Source organism: Zea mays, chromosome 4, assembly GCF_902167145.1.
Source record: "Zea mays cultivar B73 chromosome 4, Zm-B73-REFERENCE-NAM-5.0, whole genome shotgun sequence".
Taxonomy (NCBI): Eukaryota; Viridiplantae; Streptophyta; class Magnoliopsida; order Poales; family Poaceae; genus Zea; species Zea mays.
In genome coordinates this window covers 56,146,695-56,168,306 of record NC_050099.1, presented here as the reverse complement: position 1 = coordinate 56,168,306, position 21,612 = coordinate 56,146,695, and positions in this window count along the sequence as shown.

Sequence of the window (21,612 nt, the reverse complement as noted above, 5' to 3'; positions counted from 1 at the left end):
TATCTAAAATATGCGACCCGACGAGTTAACGTTACTAACATGAGTTATAGAGGAAACTAATTTATTATCACACGCAGACGTTGCACGACACACAAACCAGACGTGTGGCACAAACGCGCGAAGAAAACGTCGACGATACGCAAACATCACGTGAATGGCACACGAACATGCACGTGATAACGTGCAGACAGCGCGACAGCGCACAAACGATGTGTGACGACGCACAGACACACGCGACGTACACACATGACATGAGATAACGCGTGCGAACGACACGTGTGACACACGTGAAACAACACGCACGACAGCGCGCAACACACACGTGTCAATGCGACTACGCGCGAAAAACAAGCAAATAATAATTAAATAAAGGTATTTATGCTGGTATTAATCAAGCTAAGTACATTTATATTTACAAAAGCACAAATTGAAACTATAGACTCGTTCTAATCGAATTGTTATTTTATTAACCCTCGAACAAACCAATAATTAATTATTCAACTAAAACATGTGACACGACGACCACGAGCGCCACACATGGGAACAACGTGCGCGACAACACACGCACCAAACGCGTGAGCGAACAAAGGCGACGCGCAAACAACGCACGACTTGAGAAAAAGGTGTGCGCGACGCGCTCGAACGGTGCACGAACAATGTGCGGCGACGCGCGCGATCTGAACGCGCGACACACGCAGACACGCGTGACGACGTACGTGAAATAGCACGTGAAACAACACACGCGAATCAGATGGCGATGAAGCATGCGAACAGCGTGCACGCCACGCGAGAATCACTAACATATACCGTACTCATATTAGATATGTAAAAGCAATAGTTTAAAACTATGACTAGGTTTACCTAGCAAGCTAAATTAATTATCATTGATTAAACAAATGCTTACTTAATTACCTAAAGCATACCACATGGTGAATAATATTTTAACGCGTAGATGAAGTTATAATGAAGCTAACGTAACACAAATGGGTCGAAACGGATTAAATAATGCATGTGACTGCGTGAAACAGCGTAAATGATGAGCGTGAACGACACGCGGATCAGCACGTAAACACGTGCAAAACACGCGCGCAATACACGAGATAAACTAAACGTCGCATTTATATTAAACTAAATATTAATCACGTCGACGGGCATTTATAAAGCGCAAGTGAATAACTATAAATTAGTTTAATTGAAAAGTCTAATTAATTAACGTTAGTTAAACAAAAACGTGAGACATGGCGAAACGATGTTACTAACTCGTAGAGGATGCTCACCTAGGTGCGGACATGGACGGCGCAACGGGCTCCAGCGAGGCCGTGGGTGACCACGGGGCGAGCTCGCGGCGGGTGGTGAACGGTGACGACGCAGCGGACCACTGCGCAACAAGGTGAGGCGCGACAGACGGCGGCGGGAGGTTGGCTGCTAGGGCGCAGCGGGGCAAGCCGTGCGTGAGGCGGGCTCCCGGGGTAGCGCAGAGGCCATGCCGGGGCTGCCGTGGGCAAGCCGCGAAGGCTGCCGCACCGGCTGCACCAGGCGAGCCGCGCCGGGCCACCGCGCCATGGCGGACTGGCCGGGGGAAGGCATAGGGAGGGGTAGACGAAGGAGAGAGAGTATGCGGGAAGGGGCAGATGCTCACCACGCGGACGTGCTGCGCAGCACGACGGCAAAAAGCGACTGCGAGGGCGAGTTTGCCGAAACCTCCGCTTCCGGGTGCAGGGGCGCACGCGAGCTCGCTGGTCGGTCGGCCGGCTACCGCACCACGCTGCCACGCATCGCCGCCGGGGCTGGCCGGGCGCGCAGGGGCAGGGGTGGCTCGACCGCGGGAACTCGCTGGGGCAGCCATAGAGCAGACGCGACAGTGCGATGGAGGTAGTTTTCTTGGGCACGTCGACTGCTGCTTGCGGGCGGTTCTGCGCGAAGCCGAGATAATGGGGGTCGAGGAGCGTGCATCGTGGGGAAGCAGGGATAGAATGCGGGAAAGAGAGATGGCAGGTGGGTCCCACGGCAGCGGCGGCGTTGGGCAACCGCCCATGCGCGCGGCAGGCACGACAGAACAGAGCCGCGGAGCGCGAAACTGCGCGGGGCGTGCAGTGCACGCGTGCGTGGGCCGACTGGGGCATAGCAGCGCAAGGCATGGCGGCGGCAGCAGTTGGCGAGCGCGCACACGCGAGCGAGGCGAGCGAGTAGGGGCGCGACGCGCTAGGCCGCGAAAAGGCCTACGCGCGGGGGGGGGGGGGGGGGGGGGACGTGAGCGAGGCCAGGGCGCTGGGCTAGGATGCGGGGGCGCGGGGGTGGGCCAAGGAGAGGTGGGCCGCGCGTGCCAGGTGGGCCTTGGGGAGATGGTTGGGCGCGGGGGAGCAAGCCCGCAGCGGGTGCTGGGCCGCGCGCGAGGCAGGCCGCGGGAGGTGGCTTTCCCCTTTTTTCTTCCTTTTCTTTTTTTCTATTTCCTGCTATCAATTTTATTTACTATAACGAGCTACATATTAAACAGATACACACCAAAGCAAAACATCACACAAAAACAAATGTTTTTCCAGCATGATGCATCAATCATTATTCCCTTAGGGTTTTACTTGAGTAGGCTTTCACATAGATATAAAACAAAATAATTCCTCAATCTTTAGGCAAAAAAAGAAAAGCCTAGAAAAGAGAGGGTAACACCTGAATTTGGTGGATTATTAGAAAAGAAATTTTATACCCCCAAATTTCGGGTGTTACAGATCTAACCCCCTTAATAGGAATCTCGCCCTCGAGATTCAAGAAGAGGCTAGCAAGAAATTGAGATTGGTTCATCGGTCTTTCATAGCTTCTTGTAACTCAACTTTGACTCTGGCAACTTTAACTTGTGCACTTGTTGCTTTGACCTTCAGATGTTCACGACCAACTAAGATAACTCTTGAGGATCCCTTGGACCTGTGGATTCGGACCCACACACGCTTCTGTTGCGCCACTTCAATCTTGTTGGTTGATGTTGATCGCATTGTCTTCATTGGGGTTAGTGGCTAACCCCCTTAACAGGAGCATTGATATGCACTTGGTGAAGATGCTATCGACTCTAATCTTGACTGATTAAGAGAGGTTGGAGGATGCCAACCGGACAGGCGCAAGAGGGAAGGGTATAGATAGAAAAGGTAAGCATAGATGGATTAAAGAGAGAAAAGAGAGAGCAACCAGCTACCTAACTATATAGCACTCACTTAGTTAACTGATGTTATTGCGGACCAGGGGTCACAACACATCAACACTCATTACAAAGGAGCAAATCAGTCATAACACAAAGACAAACAACACAAGCATATAACAACAAACATCTCGTTGCTATACGTTCCGTTTAATTAAATAGTGGTCTTCCTTGAAAAGGGAATAACTACTCTCTATGGTTTGTTGAAGGACAAGGAAAAGAGCAAGACGTGTAGGATGGGGACACGAGCATAATAAGGGGTGGAGTTAAAGCAAGGATTGTAATCGACAAGGGCGAAAATGCAACCAAGGGCAGGGTAAGTAAACACCATTCTTGAATCAAGATGGGAAAGATGATAATTCAAAAGGTAGACATGAGATAAGCATCATGGAAAGATCAGTATATTACGACGGTAAGGGTGATATCGAGCAAAAGCTAAGACTTGCAATGCGATAGAGGAAAGGGGAACGACCAAGAGTGGGTGGGTAAGACAACACTCTTGAACTGAAATGAGAGAGGAAGCTTTAAAATATGGGTACATGATAAGCATCAAGGTAAAGATCGAGGGATGACAAGGGTTAAGGTGATAACGGACAAACACACACAACAAAGGATGCATTTGAGAAAAAATTTGCAAGGGGTCGAGGAAGGGGGAGCAACCAATGATGAAATAGATGAGACATTATTCCTGAATAGGGATGTAAAAGAGGAGGCTTCAAAGGGTAGGTTCAAGGTAAGCAGGAAGGCAAGGGCATAGATATCACAAGGGTTTTAAAGGTAATAATGGACAAGGATGTATGAGAGGAGATAATTAGGTCATAATACAAAGGATATAATTACCATAAAGGATAGAGTTAAGACTGAACCTTCAAATGGAAAGGGAGATGGTACATCCAAGGGCCAGATAGGTAAACTGCTACTCTCAAATTGAGGTAGAAGAGAGGGGATTTTTAAAGAGTAGGAATAAAGGTGAGTATCAAGGCAAGATCGATGGACGACAAGGTGAGCATGATAGCAAATAAAAACATATCAAAGGATGGTATTAAGACAAAACTTGTAAGGCGACAAGGAGTGAAAAAGAAATCAAGGAAGAGATGGGTAACTCACCATTCTCAAACTAGGTTGAAAGAAAGGGGAGGCTTCTAAAGGATAAGTTCAAGGTAAGCATTTAAGTAGAAGACATAAATATCGCAAGGGTCAAAGGCAATAACGAACAAGGGTGTGAGAGAAAAGATGAAGGCATTGAATAGCCAGTGGTATGAGTATGACAAAGAATGGGGTCACGTCCAGGCTTTCACGCGATAAAGAAGAGGATATTTCCAAGGGTAGGATAAGTAAAACACCACTCTCAAATTGGGATAGGAGATTGGAGATTTTAGAGAACGTACATAGTGTAATTACCAAGGTAAGATCGAGAGACGAGAAAGGTAAAGGTAATACCCAACCGGAGCACAACAAAGGGTGGAGTTAAAAACTCACAAGCGACAAGGAAGAGGATACGACCAAGGTTAAAAGTAGGTAAAATACAACTTTTAGATCGAGATGGAAAAGAAGAGATTTTAAAGGGCTGGCATAAGATAAACATCAAAGTAAGCTATAGAGGTGATAAGGGTAAAGGTGATAATGATGAAAAGCATAATCCACGGACAGAGTTAAGGCAAGACTCACAAAGTGGCGAAGTGGAGAAAATAATCAAGGATAAGATAAGTGAGGTTCCAACAGGAGAGTTCAAGTAACATTTCATTACCGAGGGAAGTTACAAGAAAACATCGAGATCACCAAGGATGGGCGAAATAAAATGAATGCTCATGGATCATCGAGAAAAAGGGTGGTCAAGGGAATGTAAAATGAAATATCTTAAACATGCCTTGAGATACAAAGGTAAGCATAAAAAGATGAGAATATGAAAGATTTCAAGGAGATGAGCATACCAATACAAAGAGACAAGAAACTGCCGAAAGATGGTGACTTAACAATAGAAGAGGAAAGGGTCTCAAAATACAGGAAGGTTAGGGACATATAAACTGAAATGTTTAAGTAGGCAGTAGAAATTTAGAGGCAAGTATTTCAAACAAGAGTATTAAAGGGATACAAGCATGTCAATACCAAGGGACTAGAGTTCGCCAGATGGTAGCAATTTAATGACGAAAGAGGAAAGCATCCCAAAAAAGACAAGAAGGTTATGGTCAGGGGGCATCTACAAAGATGTCGCAAGCACAAGAATGAGATCAGATCTAATAGATTGAGAGAAGTATAAACCATACTAGAATAAAATACTTTTGGCAAGGGGCATACAGGGACACACAATAGAATTAGTCGAGATGACTAATATTTTGAAGCAGAATCAAGGATGAGGTGAAGTAAATAATTCCTTAAAACGACCAATCTTACTCTAGGTTAGCGGTCCTACAGTCAGCAAGGCTTTGATACCACTTATGTCACACCCAGTTTTGGAAGGTAAACCGAATGCGAACCATGTACGTGCCAGGATCAGAAATTCACGTACACGGCGATTACATAAATGACTCATCATAGCACAATGCTTCAAATAACAATAGAGTGTAAGTAATAATATGAAAGACTAGAGTCATTTACATAACATAATCAAAGTACACAGGATAGAAACATAGCCAACGTAAATTAACCCACCACAGGCAGCTGACTGGGGGAGGTCGCTAGCCTAAACCACGAACTCGTCGAAGTCCTGGAACTCCTGGAGATCCGCCTCGACGCCTTCTTCTTTACCTGAGCATAGATTGCACCAAAGGCAACCTGGTGTTTTGTGAAAGCAAGGGTGAGTACACATCAACGTACTCAGCAAATGTCCCGTTTGGCTGAGGTGGACTAGCTTTATGTGGAGTTAAGGTCAAAGCAGTTGCTTTTAGTTGGTCAAGTATTTATTATTAGTGGGAGCCAAGTTTTATCATATAACCAACCCATGAACCATTTCCCCATCGAGGAAACATCATTATCATCATCGAACCAGAATAATAAATAGAACCATTGTATCTCGAATCATCTGTATCTCTAATCAAAGAGGATCCCAAGGCCGCTCATAACCGTGAGCACAGCTGATATATCAGTTTCATTCCCTCTGCAGAGGTCGCACACTTTACCCACAAGTCGTGATTCCCGTTCTGCCTGGAGATCATGACTCTCCATTGATCACTACCAAGGTGACCTAGCAGGGTCTCACTACGTAGCCTTTACAAAGATTTCCTAGAGGTCATAGTCGCCCATTAGGTTTCTCTAGTTTGATAAACACAGTACATCTCCCCAAAGGAAGGGTGACTAACAAAACCAGATCAATAACCTCTGCAACCAGCCTCGACAGAGTAAGTACTATGCTCGGACCCCATTGATGGCCCTACGGCGAAGCCAACTACTCCTCTGGTTCCTCTAATTAATCAGCTAAGGGTGTCCCATTCCACCCTCATGGCTGCATTGTTTTCCCGGATTGTCACTCCCCGAATAGGTCCTTACGGAGAGGTACTCAGGAAAAATGGGCCGGGTCCCCTAAAGTAATTACAAGAACCTCATTGGGATAACATCATCGTATCATAAATAATCACATCATGTTGATTGATTAAGTTAAAGCAATAGCATAAGCTTACCATGATTAACCCAAAAAGGTAAACAAGGGTTAGGTAAATACAGACTAGTCAATCCTTAAGTTTCAATAATGTAATGCGGGACAGTGAATTATAAATTATGTAGGACATAATAGGTCAGAGGACACTTGCCTTCACCAAACAGATGCTCAGGGTCTTCAACTTTGTACAACTCGAAGAGCTAGATCACTTGGTTCTCAACACTTGATCTTCGATCCCTCGAAGCTCAGAAACCGATCGCAATCTATTTGCGACGCACAGCGAATACAAACAGGCACAAACGAGCAAACATATATATGCATAAGAACATTACATCATTCAAATAAAAACATAATAAAACATGCAAAACAAAATAGATAGCGTTACTACGGTCACGCGAGGAAAAAGAAATGTCGAACTTGAAGCGTCGGTCGGGAAGATATCGCGTTTACGCTAAACAAGTATGAATGCTAACAATTAATTCGACCTTATCAATTATAAATTATATCTACTATTTAGTTTGATTAATCTGCTGCACTGTCAAATAAATAAGTAATTTAATTAACACAAGAGATTCTAAGCGAGGCGAATTTATGACAAGCGAAACAACACGACAGCGTGCAAACGACGCGCGGACACGCGCGACATAGCACGCTGACGACACACGAAACAGTGCGCACAACCAGCGCGAACGATGCGCGAACCGGCACGTCACCACGTGCGGAACAACACGCGTGACAGACGAGGAAAACTAAATAGGTGACATGTTTATACTAAATAAATGTTAAATAAATAGAAAGTAGTTAAGTTAATTTTTTACCATGTTAATATTTATTATAAAAGCCCCAAGTGGAACACTACACATTTTAATCTAGTTAGAATATTAATCTAATAAATATTAGTCGAGCAAGCCTTAAGTTAATTATCTAAAATATGCGACCCGACGAGTTAACGTTACTAACATGAGTTATAGACGAAACTAATTTATTATCACACGCAGACGTCGCGCGACACACGAACCAGACGCGTGGCACGAACGCGCGAAGGAAACGTCGATGATACGCAAACAACGCGTGAATGGCACGCGAACATGCACGCGATAACGTGCAGGCAGCGCGATAGCGCGCAAACGATGCGTGACGACGCGCAAACACACGCGACATACGCACATGACATGAGACAACGCGTGCGAACGGCACGTGTGACACACGCGAAACAACGCGCACGACAGCGCGCAACACACACGTGTCAATGCGACTACGCGCGCGAAAAACAACAAGCAAATAATAATTAAATAAAGGTATTTATGCTGGTATTAATCAAGCTAAGTACATTTATATTTACAAAAGCACAAATTGAAACTATAGACTCGTTCTAATCGAATTGTTATTTTATTAACCCTCAAACAAACCAATAATTAATTATTCAACTAAAACATGCGACACGACGACCACAAGCGCCACATGTGGGAACAGCGTGCACAACAACACGTGCACCAAACGCGTGAACGAACAACGGCGATGCGCAAACAACGCGCGACGTGAGAAAAAGGTGTGTGCGACGCGCTCGAACGATGCACGAACAACGTGCGGCGACGCGCGCGATCCGAACACGCGACACACGCAGACACGCGTGACAACAAGTCGTGATTCCCGTTCTGCCTGGAGATCATGACTCTCCATTGATCACTACCAAGGTGACCTAGCAGGGTCTCACTACGTAGCCTTTACAAAGATTTTCTAGAGGTCATAGTCGCCCATTAGGTTTCTCTAGTTTGATAAACACAGTACATCTCCCCAAAGGAAGGGTGACTAACAAAACCAGATCAATAACCTCTGCAACCAGCCTCGACAGAGTAAGTACTATGCTCGGACCCCATTGATGGCCCTACGGCGAAGCCAACTACTCCTCTGGTTCCTCTAATTAATCAGCTAAGGGTGTCCCATTCCACCCTCATGGCTGCATTGTTTTCCCGGATTGTCACTCCCCGAATAGGTCCTTACGGAGAGGTACTCAGGAAAAATGGCCCGGGTCCCCTAAAGTAATTACAAGAACCTCATTGGGATAACATCATCGTATCATAAATAATCACATCATGTTGATTGATTAAGTTAAAGCAATAGCATAAGCTTACCATGATTAACCCAAAAAGGTAAACAAGGGTAGGTAAATACAGACTAGTCAATCCTTAAGTTTCAATAATGTAATGCGGGACAGTGAATTATAAATTATGTAGGACATAATAGGTCAGAGGACACTTGCCTTCACCAAACAGATACTCAGGGTCTTCAACTTTGTACAACTCGAAGAGCTAGATCACTTGGTTCTCAACACTTGATCTTCGATCCCTCGAAGCTCAGAAACAGATCGCAATCTATTTGCGACGCACAGTGAATACAAACAGGCACAAACGAGCAAACATATATATGCATAAGAACATTACATCATTCAAATAAAAACATAATAAAACATGCAAAACAAAATAAATAGCGTTACTACGGTCACGCGAGGAAAAAGAAATGTCGAACTTGAAGCGTCGGTCGGGAAGATATCGCGTTTACGCTAAACAAGTATTAATGCTAACAATTAATTCGACCTTATCAATTATAAATTATATCTACTATTTAGTTTGATTAATCTGCTGCACTGTCAAATAAATAAGTAATTTATTTAACACAAGAGATTCTAAGCGAGGCGAATTTATGACAAGCGAAACAACACGACAACGTGCAAACGACGCGCGGACACGCGCGACATAGCACGCTGACGACACACGAAACAGTGCGCACAACCAGTGCGAACGATGCGCGAACCGGCACGTCACCACGTGCGGAACAACACGCGTGACAGACGAGGAAAACTAAATAGGTGACATGTTTATACTAAATAAATGTTAAATAAATAGAAAGTAGTTAAGTTAATTTTTTACCATGTTAATATTTATTATAAAAGCCCCAAGTGGAACACTACACATTTTAATCTAGTTAGAATATTAATCTAATAAATATTAGTCGAGCAAGCCTTAAGTTAATTATCTAAAATATGCGACCCGACGAGTTAACGTTACTAACATGAGTTATAGACGAAACTAATTTATTTCACACGCAGACGTCGCGCGACACACGAACCAGACGCGTGGCACGAACGCGCGAAGGAAACGTCGATGATACGCAAACAACGCGTGAATGGCACGCGAACATGCACGCGATAACGTGCAGGCAGCGCGATAGCGCGCAAACGATGCGTGACGACGCGCAAACACACGCGACATACGCACATGACATGAGACAACGCGTGCGAACGACACGTGTGACACACGCGAAACAACGCGCACGACAGCGCACAACACACACGTGTCAATGCGACTACGCGTGCGAAAAACAACAAGCAAATAATAATTAAATAAAGGTATTTATGCTGGTATTAATCAAGCTAAGTACATTTATATTTACAAAAGCACAAATTGAAACTATAGACTCGTTCTAATCGAATTGTTATTTTATTAACCCTCAAACAAACCAATAATTAATTATTCAACTAAAACATGCGACACGACGACCACAAGCGCCACATGTGGGAACAGCGTGCACAACAACACGTGCACCAAACGCGTGAACGAACAACGGCGATGCGCAAACAACGCGCGACGTGAGAAAAAGGTGTGTGCGACGCGCTCGAACGATGCACGAACAACGTGCGGCGACGCGCGCGATCCGAACACGCGACACACGCAGACACGCGTGACGACACACGCGAAACAACAAGCGAAACAACACACGCGAATCGGATGGCGATGAAGCACGCGAACAGCGTGCACGCCACGCGAGAATCACTAACGTATACCGTACTCATTAGATATGTAAAAGCAATAGTTTAAAACTATGACTAGGTTTACCTAGCAAGCTAAATTAATTAGCATTGATTAAACAAATGCTTACTTAATTACCTAAAGCATACGACATGGTGAATAATATTTTTAACGCGTAGATGAAGTTATAATGAAGCTAACGTAACATAAATGGGTTGAAACGGATTAAATAACGTGCGCGACTATGCGAAACAGCGTAAATGATGAGCGTGAACGACACGCAGATCATCACGTAAACATGTACAAAACGTGCGTGCAATACACGAGATAAACTAAATAAACGTCGCATTTATATTAAACTAAATATTAATCACGTCGATAGGCATTTATAAAGCGCAAGTGAATAACTATAAATTAGTTTAATTGAAAAGTCTAATTAATTAACGTTAGTTAAACAAAAATGTGAGACATGGCGAAACAATGTTACTAACGCGTAGAGGATGCTCACCTAGGTGCGGACATGGACGGCGCAACGGGCTCCGGCAAGGCCGTGGGTGACCACGGGGCGAGCTCGCGGCGCGTGGTGAACGGTGACGACGCAGCGGACCGCTGTGCAGCAAGGCGAGGCGCTTCGGACGACGGCGGGAGGTTGGCTGCTAGGGCACAGCGGGGCAAGCCGTGCGTGAGGCGGGCTCGTCGGGGTAGCGCAGAGGCCATGCCGGGGCTGCCGTGGGCAAGCCACGAAGGCTACTGCATCGGCTGCACCAGGCGAGTCGCGTCGGGCCGCCGCGCCATGGCGGACTGGCCGGGGGAAGGCATAGGGAGGGGTAGACGAAGGAGAGAGAGTATGCGGGAAGAGGTAGACGCTCACCACGCGGACGTGCTGCGCAGCACGATGGCGAGAAGCGACTGCGAGGGCGAGTTTGCCGAAACCTCCGCTTCCAGGTGCAGGGGCGCGCGTGAGCTCGCTGGTCAGTTGGCCGGCTATCGCACCACGCTGCCACGCATCGCCGCCGGGGCTCGCCGGGCGCGCAGGGGCAGCTCGACCGCGGGAACTCGCCGGGGCATCCATAGAGCAGACGCGACGGTGCGGTGGAGGTAGTTTTCTCGGGCGCGACGACTGCTGCTTGCGGGCGGTTCTGCGCGAAGTTTAGAGAATGGGGGCCGAGGAGCATGCATCGTGGGGAAGCAGGGAGAGAAGACGGGAAAGAGAGATGGTATGTGGGTCCCACGACAGCGGCGGCGTTGGGCAACCGCCCACGCGCACGGCAGGCACGGCAGAACAGAGCCACGGAGCGTGAAACCGCGCGGGGCATGCAGCGCACGCGTGCGTGGGCCGACCGGGGCACAACAGCGCAAGGCATGAGACCTCAAATCCATCAAGCGCCGAGGGGACAAAACTCTCCGGTCGTACCTCAAAAGATTCCAGACCATGAGAAATCGTATCCCCGAGGTCGCGGAAGCAGCAGTGATCGAGGACTTCTACCGGGGATCCAATGACTCGGCCTTCATTCGAGCCATACTACAAAAGGCGCTGACCACTTCGGAGCAGCTATTCCGGGAAGCCGACCTCTATATCACCGCCGATGAACGAGCTCTAGACCTCATCGGAGGAGCAAAGCCCGCACCGACAGCACCGCGAAGCGACACAAACCAGCAACCCGATAAACGCTAGGAGAAGAGGCCTCGTGAAGAGGTCCACGCCGCCAGACCGCCCACCTCTCGCGCCCGAGGAGGACCTCGCGGAGGCGAACGCACGCTGGACGACATCCTCGACGCCCAGTGCCCGTACCACAAGGACATGCGCCACACCCTCCGGAACTGCAGAGACTTCAAGCATTCCATGGGGAACGGCCGACCCTTCCAACCTCTACCTCCTCCCCTGCTACGAGGAGGACCAGGAGAACCGTGACAACCCCAGCAGCAGAAGGAGGGAGAAGGTGGAGCCTTCCCGCGCGTTGACAGAGAAGTCAACGTCATCTTCGGCGGACACGGGTTGCAAGAAAGCAAGAGACAACAAAAGCTCAACGATCGTCAGATACTGGTGGCGGCTACCAGTCCTCCCGCCCCGTACTGATGGTCTGAGCACCCGATCTCCTTCACCCGGGCAGATCAGTGGCTCAACTTCGACCACCCAGGCAAGTACCCGCTCCTCGTCGATCCGGTGATCTGAGAGAGCAGGGTAAAGAAGGTATTAGTGTACGGGGGAAGCAACATCAACGTCACCTTCCCCCGGACGCTCCAAGGCTTGGGAGTTCCCCTCAAAGAGCTCCACGAGTCGGACACACCCTTCTTCGGCATCGTGCCGACTGAAGGAGAATATCTGCTGGGCCACATCTACATGTCGGTCACCTTCGGCACTCCGGAGAACTACAGAACCGAGTTCCTGAGGTTCGAGGTGGCAAACTTCGACTACGGATACAATGCCATCATCGGGAGGCCTGGATTGGCGAAGTTCATGGCCATTCCGCATTATACATACATGATATTGAAGATGCCAGGACCACAAGGAATCATAACTGTGCGTGCTGACTTCCAAGGCGCCGCAGAATGTTTCCGAGTGGCCATTCAGGCAGCCCTCACTACCAAACTATCGGCGACTTCTTCTGCGCAGGCGAACTCAAAGCCTGAGGAAGACCTCGTGGTACCCGCGAATGAAGCTCAAGTCGTGACCTCTATACGGCCGACTGAAGAAACCAAGAGAATCAATCTTGGGTTCGCCGACGAGCGCAAAACTGCTATCATCAGTTCCAGTCTGGATGACAAATAGGAAGGCGCGCTCGTCCAGTTTTTGCAAGATAACCGAGACGTATTCGGGTGGCAACCTGCGGATATGATGGGAGTCCCGAGAGAACTGGCCGAGCATAAATTGAAGGTTTACCCCCAGGCAAGGCCGATCTGACAAAAATTACGTCGCTTCACGCCCGACAAGAGAGAAGCCATCCGTGCTGAGCTGGCTCGCTTGGTCGCGGCCGGATTCATTAGAGAGGTGTTACATCCTGAGTGGTTAGCTAATCCTGTTCTTGTACTAAAAAAAATAAAGTGGATTGGCGCGTGTGCTTCGACTATACAGATCTCAACAAACATTGTCCGAAGGATCCCTTCGGACTTCCTAGGATTGACCAGGTGGTGGACTCAACTGCCGGATGTTTTGTGTTGTCTTTCTTGGATTGCTACTCTGGGTATCATCAGATTAGCTTGGCAAAAGAAGACGAGGAAAAAACAACATTCATCACCCCGTTCGGAGCTTTCTGCTATACCTCCATGCCGTTCGGCCTAAAAAACGCTAGAGCGACTTATCAGAGAGCTATTCAGACATGCTTAGCCGACCACTGGGTCAAGCGTGTGGAAGCTTATGTGGATGATGTGGTGATTAAGACAGAGAATTCAGAAAATTTCATTGAAGATTTACAGCTAGTCTTCAACAGTCTACGACGATATCGATGGAAGCTTAATCCCGAAAAATGTGTTTTCGGAGTACCGGCAGGAAAGTTGCTCGGGTTTATCGTCAGCCTCCGGGGAATTGAAGCCAATCCGGAGAAGATCGAAGCCATCATGAGAATGGAAGCACCATGATCACAGAAGAAAGTATAAAGACTTACCGGATGCATGGCAGCTCTAAGCAGATTCATATCAAGGCTGGGAGAAAAAGGCTTACCGTTCTATAAGTTGCTCAAGAAGGTAGACAAATTCCAGTGGACTTCAGAAGCACAGGAAGCTCTAGATGCGTTGAAGAAATTCTTAACAACACCACCAGTGCTAAAACCACCTCGCCGAGCTACGCTGACTCAACCGGCTGAAGACCTTCTATTATACATCTCTTGCACGACTCACGTGGTGAGCACCGCGTTGGTAGTCGAGCGAGTAGAGGAAGGACATGCATACCCAGTACAACATCCTGTCTATTTCATCAGTGAAGTCCTAGGTCCCTCGAAGAAGAAATACCCTCAAGTTCAGAAATTATTATATGCAGTACTTCTAACTGCACGCAAGCTCTGTCACTACTTCGACGACCACAAAGTCATAGTAGTCACTGGATTTCCGATAGGGGATATTCTTCACAATAAAGAAGCCATCGGAAGAATAGCCAAGTGGGCCTATGAACTGGGATCTCATGACATTGAATTTCGACCTCGCACCGCCATCAAAACTCAAGCACTGGTTGACTTCGTATCAGAGTGGACCGAGCAACAGGTGCCGGATAACCCGGAAACGGCAGAAGTATGGTGAATGTATTTTGATGGCTCGTTGAAACTGTAGGGGGCAGGCGCAGGGATCCTCTTCATTGCACCCGGAGGTGAACAACTCAAATATGCTCTTCAATTGTTATTTCCAGCATCCAATAATGCAGCAGAAATACGAAGCTCTGATTCATGGACTCAACATTGCCATATCACTGAGCATCAAGAGACTGATGGTATACGGAGAATCTCTGGTGGTTATAAGTCAGATAAATAAAGAATGGGATTGCTCGAATGATTCCATGGGAAAATATTGCACCACTGTCCGAAAACTAGAAGACAAATTTGAAGGTCTGGAATTTTATCATGTGGAGAGAGACCGCAACACGGCAGCTGATGTATTATCCAAGCTAGGAACCAGTCAGACTCAGGTCCCGCCTGGTGTTTTTGTCCAAGAAGTACTGCACCCGAGCATTTCACTAGACCGGGTAGAAGAATGCAATACTCTGAGCCAACCAGAGTCAGATTCTAATGACTGGAGAGAGCCGATCATCAGGTACATAAAAACTGAGGAGGAACCAGATGACAAAAATGTAGCAGAACGCATCGCAAGGCAGTCAGCTCATTATACTCTCATTGGGGGAACACTATACAGAAGGGGCGCATCAGGAGTCCTCATGAAATGCATTCTCTCAGCTACAGGGAAGCAGCTGCTAGAAGAGGTCCATGCTGGACAATGTGGGATACACGCAGCATCCAGGACCCTGGTTGGGAAGGTCTTCAGGTCGGGGTTCTACTGGCCAACGACAAAAAGTGATGCAGCCGAGTTAGTCCAGAGGTGCGAAGCCTGCTAGCACTTATCAAAACAGCAGCATTTACCAGCACAGCAATTGTAAACCATACCTATAACCTGGCCGTTCGCATGCTGGGGACTGGATATGATTGGACCCTTCAAGAAAGCTCAAGGAGGATATACTCATGTATTGGTTGCTATCGACAAATTCACTAAATGGATAGAGTTCAAACCAATTGCTTCTCTAACCTCAGCTAAGGCGGTGGAATTCATACAAGACATAATATTCAGGTTCGGAATACCGAATAGCATCATAACCGACCTAGGATCCAATTTCACAAGCTCAGAGTTTTTTGATTTCTGTGAACAAAAAAGCATTCAGATCAAATATGCCTCGGTGGCGCATCCAAGAGCCAACGGGCAGGTAGAAAGAGCCAACAGGATGATATTGGAAGCGCTCAGATAGAAAGTTTTCGACAAGAATGAGAAGTTTGCAGGAAAGTGGATTAGAGAGTTGCCGTATGTTGTTTGGAGCCTGAGAACTCAACCCAGCTGAGCTCTGCATGGAAATACTCCTTTCTTCATGGTTTACGGTTCGGAGGCAGTGCTACCCGCTGATCTCAAGTTTGGGGCACCGAGGTTGATCTTTGAAAACATAGCAGAAGTTGAGGCTACCAGACTAGAGGATGTTGATATACTAGAAGAAGAACGATTGAACACGGTGATTCAGTCAGCACGGTATCAGCAAACTCTGAGGCGCTATCACGACAAGACCATACGACATCGATCCTTCACAGTGGGAGACCTCGTCCTCCAGCGAATTCTTACGGGGGAAGGGCAGCACAAACTGTCACCACTATGGGAGGGACCATTCAAAGTAGCAGAAGTCACTCGGCCTGGATCATATCGTCTCACTCAAATGGACGGCACGGAAATTGGGAACTCATGGAACATAGAACATCTCAGGAAGTTTTACCCCTAGCTATATGTAACGCCCTGAATTTGGGACATCTCAGTTGAAGAAGTGCTTGCGTGTGCCGGAAGAGCAATTGCCAGTGGAAGGTCTTGAAGTCCAGGAGGACTTGACCTACACAGAGAAACCAGCGCAAATCCTTGAGATTGTAGACAGAGTCACCCGAAGGAAGACCATCAGAATGTGCAAAGTCAGGTGGAATCACCATTCAGAGGAAGAAGCAACCTGGGAGCGAGAGGATGATCTGATGGCTAAATACCCAGAGCTTTTTGCTAGCCAACCCTGAATCTCGAGGGCGAGATTCTTTTAAGGGGGATAGGTTTGTAACGCCCTGAATTTGGGGGTAGAATTTTTTCTTCTTTTTTCTCACCAAATTCGGGCGTTACCCTTTCCTTTTCCCTTTTCTCCTCGCTAAACCTTGATCTTTTCCAAAGTTATAGCGGGATTCGGCTTGAGATCCCATGTAAAGCAAAACCCTAAAATACTTTGTTTTGTTTGATGCACCATGCCGAACCGTGCATCCTTTTTGGTTGTTTGAAAATGTAAATGCATTCATCTAGGAAAATAGATTTTAGAAAAAAAGGAAAATCCTTTCCTCTCTCCCCTCCCCCAAAATTTCTCTCTCCTCCCCTGTGGGCCCCGCCCATCATTCTCTCTCCCTCTCTCCCTCTCCCCTGCCCTAGCCGCGCCCCCCTCCCCCTGCGCACCGCCGCCGCCGCCTCCCTCCCCCTGCGCGCCGCCGCCTCCCTCCCCTGCACGCCGCCGTCCCCCCTGCGCGGTAAGCCCCTCCCCCTCCTCCCTCTCCTCTCCCCCTCCCTCCCTCTCCCCAGCCAAGGCGCCCCGTCCCCGGCCATGGCGCCCCGCCCCGACCCTGGCCGCCCCGCCCCGGCTCGGCCGCCCCCGCCGCGCCCGCCTTGGCTCCGGCCATGGCGCCGCCACCCCGGCCCCGGCCGCCCCGCTCCGGCTCCGGCCGCCCCCGCCCCGTGCACGCCCGCCCGGCCCCGCCTCGGCCCCGGTCGCGCCGCCCCGCGCCCGGCCGTGCCGCCCCGGCCCCGGCCATGCCCCGCCCCGCCCGTGCCTCGCCCCGCCCGTGCTCCGTGCTCGCCCGCCCGCCCCGGCGTGCCCTGCTCGCGTCGTGACGGCCCCGGCGCGGCCTCGAGCTCGGCCCAGCGTGCTTGTGACGCGCGGCCTTGGGCTCGGCCAGCGCGCGGCCCCGACGTGCGCACGACTAGTTCGCGGCGCGTGCGTGCGGCCTCGCGCGCGTGCTCGCGTAGTGCGCAGTGCCTTGGCACGACTCGTCGTGCCCTCGTCTACCCATGGACGTGCCCGTCTATCCCCCCTATATTTTATGTGTGCTAATCACATTGTTTATGTTAATAAAATAGGAAACTCAATTTAGAAATTGGTTACGTTAGTTAATTTATATAGCTAATCGTCTATCTCATTTAACGTTAATCTACTAAAAGTGGTCACGTTTCCATTAGTGCATGTAGCTAATCCTTATTATTGGAGCTAAGTAGAACTAGAGCACGTAACGTTTAGTTATTCATCTACCCGTAGTGCGCCTCGAGCATAAGCTTTAACCCCTGCGAAACCTTTTGTGGCGGAACCGCCCGAATTATTCCAGCTTAAGTGCCTAAGTCACGCCTCAGGGGCCGTAACACACTTAAATCGGAATAACCCGTCAGTCCCTCAGATCTAGTCTGATAGAGCCACTTAACCAGGATCAAATTCCACAATCCCACTCGAAGGTGAGTCACAGAAGAAATACAATAAAACAGGAAACCTCAAATTAAGTACTGAGTTATTACATAAATCAGAGTTTTTGAGTAGCAAATAAAGTTCACAAAATAAAGTGCAGCGGATAATCGATGTCGTCGGTAATGAGGAAATGGGCAAGGCCTGGCCCACTACTCCTCCTGCTCCTCTCCTGCCGGAGCAACATCCCACTCGACCGTCCAACCCGGTGGCAGGGTGGTAGGCCAAGTCACACCATCAACCAATTCCTGCATGGTACCTGCAAAAATGGTGCCACAAGCAAGGCTGAGTATACTAATACTCAGCTAGACTTAACCGGTGTGAGGAGTCTACTCCTCTACCTCTAGACTATGCAGCTGTTTGGCTGAGGGGTTTGGTTTGCCAAAAGCACTAGCTGTTTCTAAAAGCAAATTTTAGCTTTTCAAATTCTATCATCATTAACTTAGCTAGATTTGCTCCTTCTAAGCATACATGGTAACAAGCATTTAGTTCAATCAACAAGTTATCTCATATAACCACATTTCACTTCTTACTCGATGTAGTACAAGGAATCAAGCAGTCTCATTAGCTGCGAGAAGCAGACGATTCGAATCGAGTTTTAAACCTTGCAAGGTAAACCTAAACACACGGCATGACAGGGTACTCCGACCCTACACATGACAACCGTCCCCATCAATTCCCCGTTCGCGTCCAGGCCTCACCGCCTTGGCATACAATGCTCCACTGTCCCCGGCTGCCGCCGTGCAGTGACCGCACTTGTACCCACCATAGCTAGCATGGGAGACCCAGTCTCAGGTCGCATGAGGGATAAAGTCCGCGCCCGGCTTCACTCAGGTACTAGGTTTACCGGTTACCATTTTTCCTGGCATGTGCTTAGTACGTTCAAAAGCTTGACTCAGGTATCCACACATTAATCCTTAATTCATTTTTTCCCGTCTCATGGACAAGGCATCCTCCCTGGATCCAAATCCATAGACCAACATATATCCCATTATCAAGATGAATACAATCAATTCCTGACCTCGCGCGAGTGCTAGAAAAATCACTCGACTTCTACCGAGATCCTGATTAGCAAGCAGCTACTCGACCTAGCATACTAGTATTCATCTCAAAAAGGAATCCTAAGTTCATGCAACTAGAGGTTTCAAGCAACTCCTACACTTAAGTGCACATTGCAATCCTACAAGCATTAAGTGTAGTAAAGTAGCATATAATAACATGGTTATGCATAAAACCGGGGCTTGCCTTCAATTGCTGGGGCTGCGGGGAGATCCTCAATAGCAGCCTCTGAAGCCTGCTCCTGGTCCTCCTCTTGGACAGGTCCTTGCTCGGGGATGAGCACGTACTCTCCGTCGGCAAGATTACAATCTAATGAATGCAATGCGTAAGATATATGCATGGTATGATATGTGCTTTTAGAAATTACAACTTTAAAGGTGTATGATCTTTTGAGTTAAAACAAGTTAACTCCACTTATGTAAAACCCTGAGTGGTATACTTGGTAAATTGGGTTAGACTTATTGGGATGAGGTTTATTCCTTCTTCTCTTTTCTTTTATTCTCTTTAATGTTTTGGAGTAGGTTTGAACTACAAGTTGCTTTTATAAAATTCTAAAAATTCCACAAAAATTACAGTGGCTGGGTACTGGTGTGTGTTACTCTGTCTCAAAATTTGGGGATCAGGAGGTGAATAGTTTTCTCTGGACAAAATTATTAAACTCTGGGGCAGAAGGGGTGCTTTGAACTACAACTACTGTTTAACAGTGGGTAATTCTCTAAAACTTATTTTTGCTGGCTTTTAGGTGCTATAACATGACTTGATATAAATTTCTAATCACTAATACTTCTTAATAAATTTTCTATGGTTTTCTCAAGTTTCTAGCTAAATGGGTGCTTTCTACTACCACTATATTTGAAAAATATCAAACAACAAAGTTCTTATTTTTCATAGTTAGTATTTTGTGCAAGAGCAATCATTCTGAAGTTTGGCTTCTTTTTTCTTAAGGGAAGGGGTGGTATGCATTATTTGAATTAAATGGTCTTTCTCTCAAATCATTAGCAAAAGGTATGGGTTTACTTCCTTTTCATGGGTTTGCATTTTTCTTTGGTAGTTTACCTCATCATGGACTTAGCTAATTTTTGGTTGCCCATTATCACATTATTTGGGGTTGTTCATGATTTAGTTGGAAAATACCTTATTATCACTTTGCATTTAATTTCCTTACTTAAAGAGTTGGGCTGGGGTGCTCTGTATTTTTGTAGTGGGGCTCTAGTGGTTATAAGTCCACTAGATTATTATTAATCATTTTGGTTATAGTTTTGTAATTCTAATAATTGATTTTAGTCTATATAAGGCTAAACAAATCATCTTAATTTAAAACTGGTCCAAATTAATGGTCTCTGTATTTTTCCTAGGTTCTCTGTTGCATAAGTAAACTAGGAAAAATATTATTAATCACTGTTCATCAATTTCTAAGGCCTTTCTGATTTTCTCTAAGTTTTGGACAAATTAGCTTTAAATGAAAAACTACATCATATTTTTCAGTGCTGGGGTTCCTACTATTTTTAAACAGTGCCTAAATAAGGTATAAACATCTACAAATTTTCTTAAGTTCAGCACAGAAGAAGAACTAATTTTCCTTAATTAAATAAGGTTTAGAGGGTTTCTGTTTTTAATTTTAAACTCTAAAATTTTGAACAGAAAGCATGGGGTTTACTATTTTTAAATGATAGATCATAATATTCAAAAGCTAGCAAAATTGGTTTGACAGCTTTTTATTAAGATTTTATCAAGTTATGGGTTTTCTAAGTTCTCTGGTCTTTTAAAAAGAATAACATAATTGATTAAATGGAAATCCACTTTGCACTGGGGTCCCTGGCGGTTTTCTAAGTTTTCCTCGCGAATCAGTCCTTAGGTTACTATTCACATGAGTCACTGACATTACAGAAAACCCCTCGGGTTCTACAAATCCTAACCCGAGGTCCTTCTTCTACCTTAAACAGTAGCCGCGGCGGAGAAAAGGGCGGAGGGGCTTACCGGCGGCGAGATTGCTCCGGTGAAGTGGTCGAGGACGAAGGGGAGGTCTCGGGGATCACAACGGTGTGCGGAACGCCGTCGGAGATGGCCGGAGTCGGTCGGTCCACGCGCGCAGGCGGGGATGCTCGTCGGCGGCGAGGAGACCGGCCTGGCCACGGCGAGATAGTTCAATCAAATGGGTCAGGGAGGTCCACGGGATGCCAGAGAAGCTATGAGAGAAAGGAATTGGGCGGAGACTCACTGGATAGCTCGGTCCACGCGCGGCGGCAGAAGACCGAAGTCCGGTGGG